General features: G+C 41.0%; 1 pseudogene; it reads left to right on the forward strand.

Moving 5' to 3' along the window:
• The first annotated feature begins 15,106 nt into the window (after positions 1-15,106).
• LOC125170554 (histone acetyltransferase KAT7-like) lies at positions 15,107-16,036 on the forward strand (annotated as a pseudogene).
• The last annotated feature ends 2,926 nt before the right edge of the window (positions 16,037-18,962 follow it).

Below are 18,962 nucleotides of genomic sequence, written 5' to 3' on the forward strand. Positions count from 1 at the left end.
TCTGTCTCTCTTTGTCCCAAAAAAAATAAATAAACGTTGAAAAAAAAATTAAAAATAAATAAATAAATAAATGTTAAAAAAAAATGTTTTAAATACATGAAAGGCATATTTTAGTATTTTAAGAGCTGTTGTAAGGTCAAGAAGGAAAATAAAATCTGTAAATTATATTTTGAATTCTATTTCATAAACAAAGGAGGAAGTTACAGTAGAAATTGACATATTAAGACGGAAAGAGAAAAATATTTTGAGGGACATTTGTTCAACAGGCTGTATTGGAAGTAATGAAGAGATGTCTCCATTTCAAGTAAGAATTTATACAATAGACTACAATGAAACAACGACTGAAGGGTGGAATGAAAACCATAGAGGGGTACTTGAGTGGCTCAGTCAGTTAGGTGTATCCAACTCTGGATTTGGGCTCAGGTCATGATCTCGCGGTCATGAGATTGAGGCCCGCATCGGGCCCCACACTGGGAGTGAAGCCTGCTGAGGATTCTATCTTCTCCACCCCTGTGATCGCCCCACTTGCACTCTTTCTAAAATTAAAAAAAAAAAAGTAATTAATTAATTAAAAAAAGAAACCATAGAGGTACTCGGAGGTTTCTCCTGGGACCACCAGATCGTCCTTCTGTCAGATCTGCAAAATAAAGCAGAAAGTAACAATCCCCTCAAGCTAAGAGCTCAGGAACCCAGTTTCCTAGGAGCCTGGAGCATGGAAAGAAATAATTAATGACCTAAGATTAATGATAATGGGTAAAATTTAAGGTGGGAGAATCCTAGAAACACCTGAACAAATGGCTGAACTTAGGCGGTACTGAGAAGTCCCTACTGCCCATCTTCCTATTCTCTCTTCTTGAATGGCAGTCTCCCTTTGCTGCCTTAACTCTCCCCAAATATAATACTTGCTCCAATTTTTAATCTCCCAGAATTATGAGTTTTTTAACCCTCCTAATTGCTCAGAAGGCTCAGTTATTTCTCTAATTTCATCTTTTTCTAACCTAGTGTTATGCTCTGAGCTCCATTACAGTACCAGAATTATCCAATCTTAGAGTTCTTTCACTTGTTTGCTCGCTTAATAGAACATCACTCTCAGAATCAACACCATTTCCTAATACTCCATTCTTAGTTTTACTTCTCCCCTCCTCTGAAACTAAAAAGAAAGTAAGTTCTCACTTCCACTCTGAGGTTATTTTTCTAGAAACACTTTGTATGCACCCACTTGGTGAGGCATACCAGGAACCTCTTATGTCTGTTTCTCTGACGTTTTTATCCAGGAACCCTGGACTTGTTCAGAAAAATTAGACCTTTGTCGTCCTACTCTTAAAGGGAACTTCAGATATAAAATTCACCACAGATAAAGTAAGGGCTAAAGTCCCCCCGCTTCCAAAATTGAAAAGCATTTTCTTTATATTCAGAAAAATATAAGCATAAAAACATTCAAAAATAAAAGAATGCTAAGGACTTCTCCAAATATGTTCACATTCCCTGGTGTTTCCCATTAAGTTTCTCTATTCAATTACCATGTTGGATCTTGCAGAAGATAAGCATGTATATGACATACAGGTAATTCGTTTATATATCTTCCTTTTGGCTTCCAGTAGCATGATAAATAGTTCTCCATCCCCTCACTCTCAATCTAAAGGTGTCCTCAGGTCTAAAATGAGTCTCTTGTAGACAGCAAATAGATGGGTCTTGTTTTTTTTATCCATTCTGATACCCTCTGTCTTTTGGTTGGCGCATTTAATCCATTTACATTCAGTGTTATTATAGAAAGATACGGGTTTAGAGTCATTGTGATGTCTGTATGTTTTATGCTTGTAGTGATGTCTCTGGTACTTTGTCTCACAGGGTCCCCCTTAGGATCTCTTGTAGGGCTGGTTTAGTGGTGACAAATTCCTTCAGTTTTTGTTTGTTTGGGAAGACCTTTATCTCTCCTTCTATTCTAAATGACAGACTTGCTGGATAAAGGATTCTCGGCTGCATATTTTTTCTGTCTAGCACACTGAAGATCTCGTGCCAATTCTTTCTGGCCTGCCAAGTTTCAAAAGAGAGATCAGTCACGAGTCTTATAGGTCTCCCTTTATATGTGAGGGCAGGTTTACCCCTTGCTGCTTTCAGAATTTTCTCTTTATCCTTGTATTTTGCCAGTTTCACTATGATATGTCGTGCAGAAGATCGAGTCAAGTTACGTCTGAAGGGAGTTCTCTGTGCCTCTTGGATTTCAATGCCTTTTTCCTTCCCCAGTTCAGGGAAGTTCTCAGCTATAATTTCTTCAAGTACCCCTTCAGCACCTTTCCCTCTCTCTTCCTCCTCTGGGATACCAATTATGCGTATATTATTTCTTTTTAGTGTATCACTTAATTCTCTAATTTTCCCCTCATACTCCTGGATTTTTTTTATCTCTCTTTCTCTCAGCTTCCTCTTTTTCCATAACTTTATCTTCTAGTTCACCTATTCTCTCCTCTGCCTCTTCAATCCGAGCTGTCGTCGTTTCCATTTTGTTTTGCATTTCGTTTAAAGCGTTTTTCAGCTCTTCGTGACTGTTCCTTAGTCCCTTGATCTCTGTAGCAAGAGATTCTCTGCTGTCCTCTATACTGTTTTCAAGCCCAGCGATTAATTTTATGACTATTATTCTAAATTCACTTTCTGTTATATTATTTAAATCCTTTTTGATCCGTTCATTAGCTGTTGTTATTTCCTGGAGATTCTTCTGAGGGGAATTCTTCCGCTTGGTCATTTTGGATAGTCCCTGGAGGCGTGCAGAACTTCGGGGCACTTCCCCTGTGCTGTCTTGAATAACATGCGTTGGTGGGCGGGGCCGCAGTCAGACCTGATGTCTGCCCCCAGCCCACCGCTGGGGCCACAGTCAGACTGGTGTGTGCCTTCTCTTTCCCTCTCCTAGGGGCTGGATTCACTGTGGCGTGGTGTGGCGCATCTGGGCTACTTGCACACTGCCAGGCTTGTGATGCTGGGGATCTGGCGTATTAGCTGGGGTGGGTAGGCAAGGTGCACGGGGGCAGGAGGGGCAGGCTTAGCTCGCTTCTCCTTAGGTGATCCACTTCAGGAGGGGCCCTGTGGCAGCGGGAGGGAGTCAGATCCGCTGCCGGAGGTTTGGCTCCGCAGAAGCGCAGAGTTGGGTGTTTTCGAGGAGCGAGCAATTTCCCAGGCAGGAACCGGTTCCCTTTGGGATTTTTGCTGGGGGATGGGCGGGGGAGATGGCGCTGGCGAGCACCTTGTTCCCCGCCAAACTGAGCTCTGTTGTCTGGGGGCTCAGCAGCTCTCCCTCCCTGTGTCTTCCAGCCTTCCCACTTTCCGAGCAGAGCTGCTAACTTATGTCCTCCCAGAGCTAAGTCATGCTTGCTGTCGGAACACAGTCCGCCCGGACCCTCCGCTTTTGCAAGCCAGACTCGGGGGCTCTGCTTGGCCGGTGAGCCGCGCCTCTGCCCCGGCTCCCTCCCGCCAGTCCGTGGAGCGCGCACCGCCTCGCCGCCCTTCCTACCCTCTTCCGTGGGCCTCTCGTCTGCGCTTGGCTCCAGCGACTCCGTTCTGCTAATCCTCTGGTGGTTTTCTGGGTTATTTAGGCAGGTGTAGATGGAATCTAAGTGATCAGCAGGACATGCGGTGAGCCCAGCGTCCTCCTAAGCCGCCATCTTCCCTCTCTCCTCACCAAAATAATTTCTCCAGAGTAATTAACAGGCGTTATCTACCCAAGGAATGGAACAAATAGGAAGTTCAGGTTCTAAGGAGCTGCCTTGTTTGTGCCAGTGGCCCCACGCTAGCTCTTTATTAATTGCACCACCTGGGATGCTGATAGCGAACTGAGCTTTGGAACATTTCAGGCCTGGCATGGAATGCAGTTTTTACACAAGCTGCCACAGGGCACTGCTCTCCGTGTGCTTTCTTTCCTGACCACTCTTCAATTAAGAAGTGTGTTATTCCCTTTCAGCCGGAAAATTCTGTGATTTCTTGTCTTGTGGTTCAGAAATCCGATTTCACAGCTTATCTTCCGTTAGACAAAAGTGTTTACGGTGTGTCTGGAGCTGGAGTAAGTTCCTGCGGGTGCCCAAGAGCAGGGGCCTCCTCTCTCCTCTCATTAATTTGCTGATGCACTGACGCAGCGGTGAGATACCGGGGAGAGAGCTTATATATCTTCCATGTATGAACAAACATTCACGTCTGTTGCTATTCTTATCATTTTCTTCATGATAAATTTCCATCGGAAGTTGTGCCCATGAAGTAAAAAACATAAGTCATCTCATTCTAGAAAGATAAGCAACAGTTCAATTTCACAGGTGTGAGTTAGAGTTTAAGGAAGGAAATAATAAACAGCATGGATCCATGAATATTTTGTAGTGTGGGATGTTCTTGCAAAAACAGAGTTCTTAAAGTTTCAAGAACCTGAGAAGATTGTTAATTAGTATTCATGAGTCAAGGTTAAGGTGAAGGACATGTTGGAAAAATATTTCATGATTTCCTTGGTTAACGACCAGTAGAATTACCAAAACAAATAAGGGCGACACAAGAGTTTTGGAATGTCAGGGGCAGGTCCCCTGTCTTCAGTATCAATGACTTGGTGGGGCTCTCTAACTTATGGGCCCTTTTTCTCACCCCAAATCATTGACTGAAGCACATTCTCAGGGGAGTAGTATTGAATATACAGAAACTTGAATAAGATGAGGTTTTTTTTTCCTCAGTAGGACTTGTCAAATGGAAGAGTTACTGATAAAATGAAAACTCAGAAACAACCTGGAAATAGTACAAATTCCCGAAGGGTTCAGTGAAGTCAACAGCAATACAGGAAAAAGGAAGAGCAGACTCTGCAACGTCACCATCAGTTTTCAGTTCCCCTTGATAATGGAGGATGCAATAAACCAAAGGCTCGAGACTAATTTAAGGTCCAAACAAAAGAGCAAAGGCATCTCTCCAAGTCATGTAAGTTATAGACCAACTAACAGTCCCATTTTGCTTACCTATTCTTCATGCTCTTTTATTTTTTATTTTTTGAGTATCGTTGACATACAACGTGACATTAGTTTCAGGTATCGATTTGCCCTCTGGGTACTGAGGGGAGGAGAAAAACTAAAAACAGGGGAGATGCCAAAGTGAAAATAAATTAAAATAAATCACAGGGGCACTTGGGTAGCTCGGTCGGTTAAGCATCCAACTCTTGATCTCGGCTCAGGTCATGATCTCATGATTCGTGAGTTTGAGCCCTGCATCGGGCTCTGCACTGACAGTGTGGAGCCTGCTTGGGATTCTCTCTCCCTTCTCTCTCTGCTTCTATTCCTCTTTCTCTCTCTCTTTCTCTCTCGAAATAAATAAATAAATAAATAAATAGACTTAAAACTAAAATAAATAACAACATAAAAACACAGGCAGGGTGCCAAATTAATATAAAGCAAGAGCAGATTTAGACGTGGCCTCAGGCCACAAATGGAGACAGCAAAGGATCTTTTGACTCTGACCAGGCACAAGTACAAAAACAAAAGAACAGGAGAGAAAATCCTCGGTAGACTGGCAAGTATGGAGGGAAAAATGTATACAATGTTCAAACAGTGAATAGTGTTCCTTGTGACTCGACCTCCTTTAAAAGGGCAAGAGTTCTTTCCTAGTTATACCTCTGCTGTTCTCAAGGGTAATCCATGAATCACTAAATTAAATTACCCAGAGCTTCTGTTCTCAGAAAACATCTCTGGATTCCTTAATAAAGATGTGTGCCTGCTAATTAGAGTAAATTTTCTTGCTCCGGCGTTTGAATTGACAGTAAGAAGTCTGGAACTAACTGCCTCTAGAAAATCTTCTAGTGTCATAAGGTAGAGCTTAAGAAATACTCAGAAAGCTTAAATTGCTCTCCAAATACGTGGTTGTACAATAAATATTAAATATTCTGTCTAAATCAATTTACCTTTACTGTTTATCCACATCGTTTTGGACTGGACTGGAAGAAATGTGACCTTGGTTATGTTGAGATCTTCTTTGCTGCAGAAGACGTATCAAGTCTCCTCTAGTGGGTCAGTGCCATGATATCAAAGAAGGTCAGAAGAAGTCTCCCCCAAATGGGACTTTTAAAAAAAATTTTTTTTAATGTTTATTTATTTTTGAGACAGAGAGAGACAGAGCATGAACGGGGGAGGGGCAGAGAGAGAGGGAGACACAGAATCGGAAGCAGGCTCCAGGCTCTGAGCCGTCAGCCCAGAGCCCGACGCGGGGCTCGAACTCACGGACCACAAGATCGTGACCTGAGCTAAAGTCGGACGCTTAACCGACTGAGCCACCCAGGCGCCCCAGATGGGACTTTTTAATCAGTAATACTTGTCCATAACTAAGAGCTCACTATAACTCAAGATAACCACCATAACTGAAGAGTCTGCTTCCTGGCCAAAAAAGCCCATGTGTACTTTCTCAGGCCTGACCATAAGCAATCACAAAGACTTTACCTGGCAGGTCTCATGAGGAAAAGCAGTTCTTGCCATAGCAGAGTTGGTGCACATCCAGGGAAGTCGCAGTCAAGGACTCAGTCCCCTCAGGTTGGCCACGCTCTTATGCTTATTTGCCTTCCTGGCCCGACGACCTTCATTTCTAGGTCTCTATAGCAAGGGTCTTCATCCCAGTTCTTCTTCAGGCATCTCTGCCAGGACATCCTGATCAGGGGAGGAGAAGACTTTGAAGATACTTTTCCCCACCCTGACTCAGTCGCCAGTATTTTCCACTACTAGCCTTTGTCCCTCAAACTCTCCTTAGTCCCCGGGTCTGTAAAACTATAGGAACCTTTGTTTCTAGGCTCTCTCAAAGCTAGGATGCCTCCCACATCTGTGCTCACACACCTGATCCTCAACCAGTGTGCTGTTACATGAGGGAAAATGGGACACGGGGTATTCAGCACTTACTCTGATTCGGTCTCTTGTTTATACCAGCACAGCAAGTGATTAATGCTTTGCTGTTAACACTTATTTTGACTTGTTTTACTCCGCTCTTCCAACACCTGGCAGCTGCGTTCTCTCGTCAGCTCTGCTGAGCCCTTAACAACACTCAAGGCAAAATTCAAAGGAAGTATATTAGTTCCCTGATGCTGCTGTAATAAATTATCACAGACTCTGTGACTTAAAACAACATAAATTTTTATGTTATAGCTCTAAAGATCAGAAGTTTAGAATGAGTTGGCGGGGCTGTATTCCTTCGGGAGCCCTAGAGGTGAATCCATTTCTTTGCCTTTTCCAGCTTCTGGAAACCACCTACGTTCCTTGATCCATGGTCCCTACCTCCATCTTCAAATCCAGTCGTGTAGTTTCAAATCTCTCTCTCTCTCTCTGACTCTGACCCCTGCATTTGTCGTCGCATCTTCTTCCCTGACTCTGATCCCTCTACTCTTCTCTTGTAAGGACCACTTTGAGTCCATTAGGCCTACCCAGATAATCCACGATAATCTCTCTGTCTCAAAATCCTTAATTTATTGATGTCTGCAAAACCCCTTACCCTATAGAATTGTAACATATTCACAGGTTCCTGGGTTTAGGATGTGAGCGTCTTTGGGGGTCCATTATTCAGCCCACTACAGAAAGGTTCAAAATACCTTCTTGCCCCAGTAAAATATTAGCTATCTAGACTTCTATATTCAGTCATTTGCAGAGTTGATAAATTAGACCAAGCTTTTCGAGGAAGACAACTATTAAAAGCCAAATGCAATGTAGTTTTAATGTCTTAAAACATCAATGGATTTGTCAAAGATTAATTGACCATATCATCGTGGGTTCATTTCTGGGTTTTCTATTATGTTTCATTGATCTATGTCTATTTTGGTGCCAGTACCATACTGTTTTGATCACTACAGCTTTGTAGTGTAACTTTAACTCTGAATTGTGATGCCTATAGCTTTTTTTTTTTTTTTTTTTTTTTTGCTTTTTGCTTTTTGCTTTTTCAAGGTTGCTTTGGCTATTCAGGGTCTTTTGTAGTTCTATACAAATCTTAGGGTTGTTTGTTCTAGCTCTGTGAAAAATGCTATTGGTATTTTGATAGGGATTGCATTAATTGTGTAGATTGCTTTGGGTAGTATAGACATTTTAAAAATATTTGTGGTTCCAATCCATGAGCATGGAATGTCTTTCAATTTCTTCACATCGTCTCCTATTTCTTTCGTCAGTGTTTTATAGTTTTCGGAGTACAGGTTTTTCACCTCTTTGTTAGGTTTATTCCTAGGTAGCTTATTGGTTTTGGCACAATTGTAAATGGGATTTATTCCTTAATTTCTCTTTCTGGTGCTTCATTATTGGTGTGTAGAAATGCAACAGATTTCTGAATGTGGATTTTGTATCCTGCAACTTTACTGAATTCATGTATCAGTTCTAGTAATTTTTTGGTGGAGTCTTTTGGGTTTTCCACATCAAGTATCATGTCATCTGCAAAGAGTGAAAGTTTGACTTCTTCCTTGCTGATTTGGATGCCTTTTATTTCTTCTTGTCTGATTGCTGAGGCCAGGTCTTCCAGTATTCTATTAAAGAACAGTGGTGAGAGTGGATGTCCCTGTCTTGTTCCTGATCTTAGGGGGAAAGCTCTCAGTTTTTCACCATTGAGTGTGATGCTAGCTGTGGGTTTTTCATATATGGTCTTTATTACGTTGAGGTAGGTTCCCTCTAAACCTACTTTGTTGAGAGCTTTCTTCATGAATGGATGTTGTACTTTGTCAAATGCTTTTTCTACATCTATTAAAAGGATCATATGGTTCTTATCCTTTCTTTCATTAATGTGGTGTATCACATTGATTGATTTGTGAACACTGAACCACCCTTGCAACCCAGGAATAAATCCCATTTGATCATGGTGACTGACTTTTTTCATGTATTGTTGGATTTTTTTTTTTTTTGCTAGTATTTTATTGAGAATTTTGCATCTTGTTCATCAGGGATATTGGCCTGTAGTTATCCTTTTTAGTGGAGTCTTAAGCTGGGTAATGCTGAACTCTTAGAATGAGTTTGGAAGTTTTCCTTCCTTTTCTATTTTTGTGAATCACCTGAGAAGAATTGTTATTAACTCTTCTTTAAATGTTTGGTAGAATACAGCTGTGAAGCCATCTGGCTCTGGACTTTTGTTTGTTGGGAGTTTGTGATTACTGATTCCATTTCTTTGCAGCCTACCAGCCTATTCAAATTGTGTATGTCTTCGTGTTTCAGTTTTGATAGTTTCTATGTTTCTAGGTACTTCTCCATTTCTTCCATGTTGTCCATTGCTGACTTATAGTTTTTCATAATAATCTCTTATAATTGTTCGTATTTCTGTGGTGTTGGTTGTTATTTTTCCTCTCGTTATGATTTTTATTTTTTTTTATGTTTATTCATTTTTGAAAGACACAGAGAGACAGAGCACAAGCAGGGGTGGGGCAGAGAGAAAGGGGGACACAGAATCGGAAGCAGGCTTCAGGCTCTGAGCTGTCAGCACCAGAGCCCGATGTGGGGCTCGAACTCACGAACCATGAGATCATGACCTGAGCCAAAGTCGGATGCTCAACCGACTGAGCCAGCTAGGCACCCCTCATTATGATTTTATTTATTCAAGTCCTTTCACTTTTCTTTTTAATGTAAAGCAGGAAAGAATATCCAATGGGAAAAACACAGCCTCTTCAACAAATGGTATAGTGAAAACTGGACAGTAACATGCAAAAGAATGAAATTGGACCACTATCTCACACCATACACAAAATAAATTCAAAATGGAATAAAGACCTAAATGTGAGATAGGAACCCATAAACATTCTAGGGGAGAACACAGGCAGTAACCTCTTTGACATCCACCCAGCAACTTCTTTCTAGATACGTCTCCGGAGGCAAGGGAAACAAAAGCAAAAATAAACTATTGGGACTTCAGCAAGATAAAAAGCTTCTGCACAGCAAACATTCAATAAAACTAAAAGGCAACCTATGATATGGGAGAAGATTTTTGCAAATTACAAAGGATTAGTATCCAAAATGCATAAAGAACTTAGAAAATGCAACACCCAAAAAACAAATAATCCAATTTAAAAATGGGCAGAAGACATGCATAGACATTTTCCCAAAGAAGACACCCAGATGGCTAACAGACACACGAAAAGATGCTCAATATCATTCACTGTCAGAACTACAATGAGATATCACCTCATACCTGTCAGAATGGCTAAAATAAAAAAACACAAGAGGGTGAGCCTCAGTGGCTCGGTCAGTTAAGTGTCCACCTCTTGATTTCAGCTCTGGTCACGATCTCACGGTTCATGAGATTAAGTCCCGAGTCAGGCTCTCTCTCTCTCTCTTTCTCTCTCTCTCAAAGGAGAATAAGAAAAAGAAAGAAAGGAACATCAGGTGTAGGCAAGGAAATAGAGAAAGGAGACCTCTCTTGCACTGTTGGTGGGAATGCAAACTGATACAGCCACTGTGGAAAACAGTATGGAGGTTCCTCAACAAAGTTAAAAAATAGAACTACCCTATGATCCAGCAATTGCAATATAAGGTATTTACCCAAAGAATACAAAAATACTAATTCAAAGGGATACATCTACCCCAATGTTTATAGCAGCATTGTCTACAATAGCCAAATTATGGAAACAGCCAAAGTGTCCACTGACCAATAAATGGATAAAGAAGAATTGGTATATATATATATATATATATATATATATATATATATAATGGAATATTAGTCATAAAAAAGAATGAAACCTTGCCATTTGCAACAACATGGAAGAAGCTAGAGAGTATTATGCTAAGCAAAATAAGTCAGTCAGAGAAAGACAGATGCAATATGATTTCATTCCTATGTGGAATTTAAGAAACAAAACAAATGAGCAAAGAGAAAAAACGAGAGAGGGAGAGGCAAACCAAGAAACAGATCCTGAACTATAGAGAACAAATTGATGGTTATCAAAAGGCAGGTGGGTGGAGGAAAAGGTTAAATAGGTGATGGGGAGTAAAGAGTGCACTTGTTATGATGAACACCAGGTATCGTATAGAAGTGTTGAATATTGTACATCTGAAACTAATGTTACACTGTATGTTAACTAACTGGCGTTTAAATAAAAACTTAAAATCAATGGCTAACAAGCACGTGAAAAGATGCTCAACGCTAATCGTTAGGAAAATGGAAATGGAAAATGGAAAGAAAGAAAAAAGGAAGGAAGGTAGATAGGAAATTGTGTTGGCAAGGATGTAAAGAAATTGGAACCTTTGACTCTGAATGGCAGGGATGCAAAATGGTGCGACCCCTATAGAAAACAGTAGAGCGGTTCCTCAAAAACTAAAAAAATGGAGTTACCATATGATTTGGACATTCTACTTCTGGATATATATACCCCAAATAATTAAAATCAGGGTCTGTAAGAGGTATTTGTATACCCATGTACATTGCAGCATTATTTACAATAGCTCAAACGTAGAAGTAACTCAAGGGTCCACTAACAGATAAATGGATAAACAACATGTGGTATATACACACAATGGAATATTATTGGGTCTTAAAAAGGAGGGAAATCCTGACCCAGGCTACAACATGGAGGCACCTTGAGGACCTCATGCTAAGTGAAATAAGCCAGTCATTACAGACAAACACCATATGACTGCATTTATATGAGGCACCTAGAGTAGTTGAAGGCATTAACAGACAGAAAATAGAACGGTGGTTGTCAGAAATTAAGAAGAGAGGAAAACGGACAGTTGTGTAGTGAATCGAGTTTTAGTTTTGCAACATAAAAAACGTTCTGGACAGTGGTTGCATAACAATGTGAATGTACTTATATTACTGAATTGTACGCTTAAAATAGTTAAGATGATAAATTCTATGCTATGTGTATTTTACCACAACGAAAAATTCTCAAAAGTTTTTTTTTTTTTAATTTTTCAACATTTAAGTGTTACTGGTATAATGCGGTATACTTGCGCAAGTGTGAAATTACTCGGCCAAAGTCAGATTGGCCGGAAGTACAGAGACGAAATGCAGAATTTGGGGGCCACTTTTTTTTTCCCCATGGAGCATTTGCCTATGTCCAAAAAGCTACTGAGATTTGGGGTTGTATATTAAATGGTTTTTCACAAACAGGAGAAGCAAAATGAATAAGTAGGTACTATTTCTGGGTACTATATACAAGACCTGATCTCTCCCAGCTGCCTATTTTTTTCTACACATATATTAAGCTAAAGACAATTCTGGGCTTCAATTATTTCTCAAATAAAATGTCTGGCACATAAACATGCATAGTTAGGAGCACCTGGGTGGCTCAGTCATTTGAGCATCTGACTCTTGATTTCAGCTCAGGTCATGATCTCACAGTTCATAGGATCGAGCCCTGCACTGGGCTCCACGCTGACAGCATAGAGCCTGCTTGGGATTCTCTCTCTCTCTTTCTCTCTCTCTCTCGGCCCTCTGCCCCTCCCTCTCCCTCTCTCAAAATAAATAAATAAACATTTTTAAAAAGTGATGCCATAAAGATAAAAGGTTTAATTTGCCAAATAAAATAATAACTTTAACTTGTATTGACTAATTCGTGACTTCAATATACAAGCATCTCTTCCTATATACAGTTCCAATACCCAAATATTTACTAAAGCATCCTACAAAATTCTTACCCGAAATTGCTATTCAAAGGGAAAACTTGCCGGAATCTGCATGCAGCATAGCAAAAACTAATTCAGGTTGCTCATAAACCCTGGCGAAACGTACCATGTACGAAAAGGACTAAATGTACTAACTTTCCAGTCCTTTCTCCAACTGTTTAGCTGTTTATAATCTTTCTTTCTTCTTCTAGACACCTTGAGGTCTAATTCATCCAGGCTCAATTTAGATGGATGATTTTTTTTCTGACATTGTAGCAGTTTCATCGCAAAGAAGGATAACATAATGTCTATTGTGCAACATTTACATATAAATGTATCAACCAATAAGTACCAAAAGGTTAGTAATTTGTTTCATTAGTGTGATATATGATGCAGAAATCCTTTGTGCACTGTGATATAGTAATTTATAATAAGAAATAAGGTCTACATCCTTCATTCCTGACTCACAGCTCCCCCAATCCTTGTAATTCCCCAAGTGATTAGAGAGCATTAAGAACATTGGGGTGCTTGGGTGGCTCAGTCAGTTAAGTGGCTGACTCTTGATCTTGGCTCAGGTCATGATCCCAGGATCGTGGGATCGAGCCCTGCGTCAGGCTCTGTGCTGACAGAGTAGAGCCTGCTTGGGATTCTCTCTCTCTCCTACTCTCTCTGCCCCTCCCCCACTCACATATGCATGCACTCTCTCTCTCTCTCTCTCTCTCTCAAAATAAATTAATTATTAAAAAAAAAAGAACAATAAGAGAAGCTTTACTTGTTGTGATGAGCACTGGGTGTTACATGTAAATGATGAATCACTAAATTCTACTCCTGGAACCAATATTACACTATATGTTAACTAACTACAACGTTAAAAAAAAAAATGACACAAAATAAAGACGGAAAAAGTAAATAGGGCTTTGTTCTTCCACGTCGTCTAGTAGAAATGACAAACAAATAATCCTAATGCAAGCACACACGCCATATAAAAAAAAATTAGGAACAGAATATTATACGCACATAAAAAAACACAATGACCAGTCCTACTTAGGAAGTTTCAAAAGAGATATTTGAGCTGAGGATATCCTTTAGCATGAATTCTATCATGCAAGGCAAGGAATGAGCACTTACAGGAAATTTTGCCACACTGATTTCCTTAAGAGGAAATTTTATAAAGGAAAATGTAAACTTCATAAAAGAATACAGTAATTTAATAATGAACAGTCACTGCATTCAGGGGAATTTCTTTAACATGAGTTATCTAATGTTGAATAATTTTCTCAGCTTTTGGTACAAACTCATCATTGCCCTGAAAAACTACTTTGGAAGTAATAGATATTTCTAAAAGGAAAGAGAAAACTCAAAGTAGAGATGCGTATTTCAACATTTGCCCCCTCTAAAGACAAACAAATCTTTAACTTTACCTGTCTTTTGTATCACTGAGATACTGAGAAGTTTATTTTCAATACCTATCTCAAGATCATATAAATCACCAAAACTGTTTTAAAAGAGCTCAAGGTAGAATTTACAAAATCACCAACTTCTAGAACTAGAAGTGGTCCTCCGTCTGGTCTAAGGCCCACCAAGTTCAAATGTTAGCACCTGTACCCAGATCTCCGTTCGCCTCTTTCTTGGCTGTCTCTTCCTACTTCCTCTGACCTATTGTCATTGATAATTACTTTGCAGTACAGTTTGGATTAGAAGACACTGATGTGATCTAGCTGCCCCATTTTTCGGAGGATTCAACTTCAGAAATTCAAATTGAGGGGCATTACGTGACTCAAATCTACTTGCTTTCAAACTCAGGTCAGAGGCAAAGATAACGAAAACTAGAAAAAAATATCTCACACTGAGATCAGCTCAAGGCGCAGTGGAGTATTTAGTTGGGAGTTTTACGTAGTGAAATGTTTCTTCGGCAAGCAACTTGAACTCAACTGTGTGAGTGTCTCAGGAAGGTATTTTCAGCTCAACTTTAGAAATAGCTAAAAGCTAGTGCTTTCTAACTACGCGACTTATGTTATTCATAACAAACCCCTTTTGACCACATCTGAATTTATGTTAATGAGATGATTTTTGGAAAGCCCCTTGATAAGCTAAGGATAGAGGCTGGTTGCCAGTGATTTGAGGTTGGAACTTCAGTCCCCCCCTTCACCTCCAGGGAGGGGAGAGGGGATGGAGGTTTAATTAATTACCATTGGGCAATGATTTACTCAATCATGCTTACATAATGAAGCCTCTGTAAGAACTCAAAAGGACAGGGTTTAGAGAGCTTCCCCTTGATATTCTTGTTTTGTGTGTGTGAACAAGAGCACATCCATATGCCAAGAGGCTGGAGTCTCTCACATTTCATGCTCAGGACCCTCTGGACATCATTCTACACATTGCTTCATCTGGCTGTTCACTCACCTCCTTTAATATCCTTTGTAACAAACAAGTAATCAGTAAATAAACTGTTTGCCCAAGTTGTGTGAGCTGCTCTAGCAAATTAATCAAACCAACATTAACTAACAAACATTAATATGAGATAGCTGTCCTGTGAAAGGACATTCGTAATCACTGCCATGGAACACAGACAGACCTATGGGAATGCTCAAGAAACTCTCTTGGAAAACCTGAATAGTCAGTATGACTTAGATCTTCTCCGAAGAGCGTGAGCCCAGGCTTCAGAGGATTTGGACAAGTTAAGGCCACAAGACCAAAGCACAGAGGAGAGCAACATGATTAAAACAATTGCTTTTGGTGGTTATGAGCTCATTACCTGGTACCATTCTTCCTATCCCAAAGAATATGCGTGACTGGGACATCTCTACATATGTGAATTCTGATTAAAATACACGAAAGGCCAAATGATACTCAGCTAACACACGGCTAAAAACATGTATGGAAACAGCCACCCGGTGATGAGATATATCAGAAAGTCTCAGTCTTCACGTTTGAAGTAGACAGCAAGAAAAACAAAGTCCACTGCCCAAACCTACGCCTGTTGGCCAAGCTTTTTCTGGACCACAAGATATTACATTATGATGTGGAACCCTTTATGTTCCATGTTATGACAGAAGTGGACAACACCGGCTGTCACCTGATTGGATATTTTTCCAAGGAAAAGAATTCATTCCTCAACTGCAATGTAGTATCCTTAGCATGCCTCAGTACAGGAGACAGGACTATGGCAAGGTGCTCATTGATCTCAGTTATTTGCTTTCGAAAGCGGAAGAAAAAGTTGGTTCCTCAGAACGTCCACTCTCCAGTCAGAGGCTCACAAGCTACTGCAGTTACTGGAAAGAAGTGCTTCTCCGCTACCTGCGTTATCTCCAAGGGAAAGAGATTTCTACCAAAGAAATTAGCCAGGAGACAGCTGTGAATCCTGTGGACATTGTCAGCCCTCTACAGAGCCTCAGATGTTCAACTATTGGAAAGGAAAACACTTAGTTTTAAAGACACGGGACCTGATAGATGAGTGGAGAGCCAAAGAGGTCAAAGATCCCCTCTAAAAAAAAAAACCATGGACCCAAGCTTTTTACAATGTGCCCCTCCCACTTAAAGTGACATGTTACTCTGAGCCTGCGAACCCCAGCAGCAGAAGTCTCTACCCTAGGGATCCGTCTGTCATCTCTGGGGCTCTTGTGGTTGGTAAATACAGTATTTGGGGGGAAGACCAACCTCCTCAGGACTGTCCCGGCTCCGACCCTGGTGTATGTTGCAGATGTTAGTTCTGAGGAACTGTGATTTCGGCCTCAGTGAGGTTGCCTGGATGGGATCTCTAGTAGCCCTGAAGGCAGATACCTCACAGCACTGATCCATGGTGCTCTGTCTGGCACCGTACCTGTCCAGTCACCGGGTCCCCTCTTGCCCTGTAGCCCCATGAGCTTGTTTGTGTTGCATCTTCTAAACTTTGAAATAATGCTTCTTCCTGCCTGGTCACCAGACTTCCAAATAATGGCTGCTGCCACAAGGACCTTTCCAATCACTCCTTACATGTGTTTACTTTTTTTTTGGAACAGCAGGGAAGAGGTAACACTTGTGCGTGTGTGCACACTGGGAGGGGTCCGTTCCCATTGGATTTTACCTCACTTTGATTTCTTTCCTCCATTGTTATTGAAAGCCTTGCTTATAATCAGTATCAAGCTGGCCAGAGAGCAATATTTTCTTAAGACTCTTCCAAGGACGAGTCTTGCTAACAGCGCATAATCTATCGGAACGAGATGGAGAGGGCAATTAAGAGGTGGCGATTCGGTACTCCGAGTTCACCTGTGGGCAGTGTCTTGGCAGAAGGCAGCAAATACTTCTTTCTGCCTCGCCAGAAAGTACCCAGTCATAACTGCTTTCTTCTCTCTTAACTCCCTGGCCCCTTTTACATTTGCAGGTGCCAAAATAACGTTCAGTCCTCCTTCATGCTGCAGGCGAACAGGTGCATTAGACTGCAGAAACCTTCTCCCCAGTACCAGTCTGATGTAGCACACCTCAGTTGCACCGATTTTTGTCTGAACATCCTTGGCGAGGTAGGTAGGACATGACCGCGAATGATTTCCAGATCTCTGCCCAAGACTCAGCAGGCCACCCCCGCCAAGGTTTGCTTCTCTTTAACAGTGCCTCACCCTCCTTCTTGAACTAAAGTGCCCATGCCCTTCCAAGAACTCCTCCTCCATTTCCTTTTTTGGGGTTTGCCACCGTTCCCCCCTTATCCCCTGGTTTCCTATTTTTGGTGTTCAAGCAAAGCAAGAGATGTTCCCTTTAATTTCTGTCCAGACTCTTACAACTTTTTTTTTTTGATGGTTTCCATTTTCCTTTCTTTTCTTTTTAACTTTCTTTTTTATTTTTTAAAATTTACATCCAGGGGCGCCTGGGTGGCTCAGTCGGTTAAGCGTCCGACTTCAGCTCAGGTCACGATCTCACGCTCTGTGAGTTCGAGCCCCGCGTCGGGCTCTGGGCTGATGGTTCAGAGCCTGGAGCATGCTTCCGATTCTGTGTCTCCCTCTCTCTCTGCCCCTCCCCTGTTCATGCTCTGTCTCTCTCTGTCTCAAAAATAAATAAACGTTAAAAAAAATTTTTTTTTAATTTACATCCAAATTAGTTAGTGTATAGTGAAGCAATGATTTCAGTAGATTCCTTAATGGCCCTTACCCATTTAGCCCATGCCCCCTCCCACAACCCCTCCAGCAACCCTCAGTTTGTTCTCCATAGTTAGAGTCTCTTTTGTTTTGTCCCCCTCCCTGTTTTTATATTATTTTTGTTTCCCTTCCCTTGTGTTCATCTGTTTTGTCTCTTGAAGCCCTCATATGAGTGAAGCCATATGATTTTTGTCTTTCTCTGACTAATTTCACTTAGCGTAATACCCTCCAGTTCCATCCACGTAGTTGCAAATGGCAAGATTTCATTCTTGTTGATGGCCGAGTAATACTCCATTGTATATAGGTACCACATCTTCTTTATCCATTCATCCATCGATGGACATTTGGGCTCTTTCCATACTTTGGCTATTGTTGGTAGTGCTGTTATAAACATGGGGGCCCTTCCAACTTTTTGATGGGTAGCTTTTGATATATGACATGACACCCTTCCCAACCTGGTGTCCTACAACACTCCACTGCATGTGGAACCCTCACATTCCTGACTCTGGTCATTTGTGCCTTTCTCGTGTCATCTCTGTCACTACTCACACCCACTGCAGTCTGGGGGGAGCTAATTTTAAGCATATTTAACCAGTTTCAGTGTCACTGTTAAAGTTTGCCTAAAAGCAACTTCACTGGGGGTTTTCTTAAGGGTAAAGGAACTTCACCGAAGTTAACCCTTCCCCACATGTGGTAGACAGCGCCATTCCCTATCTATTCCTCAATAAAGCATGTTCTCTGCTCAAAAAAAAAAAAAAAAAATTAAGGTGAGATAAATGATTTTCTAGAAAATAGAAATTAAATTGATCAAACCTAAAAATCGTAGGGGGAAAATAAAAGGAAAATGTAGTCCAAATAAACAGTCTTAAATAGGCAGCAAGCCTGGAGAACTTTATGGATAAATCTACACCAAACATCTAAGAAACACCTACCTACCTGCTACGGTCTGAATGTTTGTGTCCCCACAAAATGTATAGGTTGAAATACATATGGTATTAGAAGATGAGACCTTGGGGAAGTGCTTAGGTATTGAGAATGGAGTCCTTTTGCATGAGATGAATGCTTTATAAAAGAGGCTCTCGAGAGACTTCACATGTCTTCCACCACGTGAAGACAGTGATAAGGTGCAGGCTATGAACTAGGAGGAGGGCTCTCACCAAAATGTGATCATGCTGGTGCCTTGACTTGGACTGCCCATTCTCCAGAACAGTGGGAAATAAACCTCCACCGTTTATAAGCTACCCAGTCTCTGGCATTTTAGTAGAGCGGCCCAAACAGACTTAAACACTACAGTACAGGTAAACTTACC

The sequence above is a fragment of the Prionailurus viverrinus genome, chromosome B4 (assembly GCF_022837055.1).
Source record: "Prionailurus viverrinus isolate Anna chromosome B4, UM_Priviv_1.0, whole genome shotgun sequence".
Classification (NCBI taxonomy): domain Eukaryota; kingdom Metazoa; phylum Chordata; class Mammalia; order Carnivora; family Felidae; genus Prionailurus; species Prionailurus viverrinus.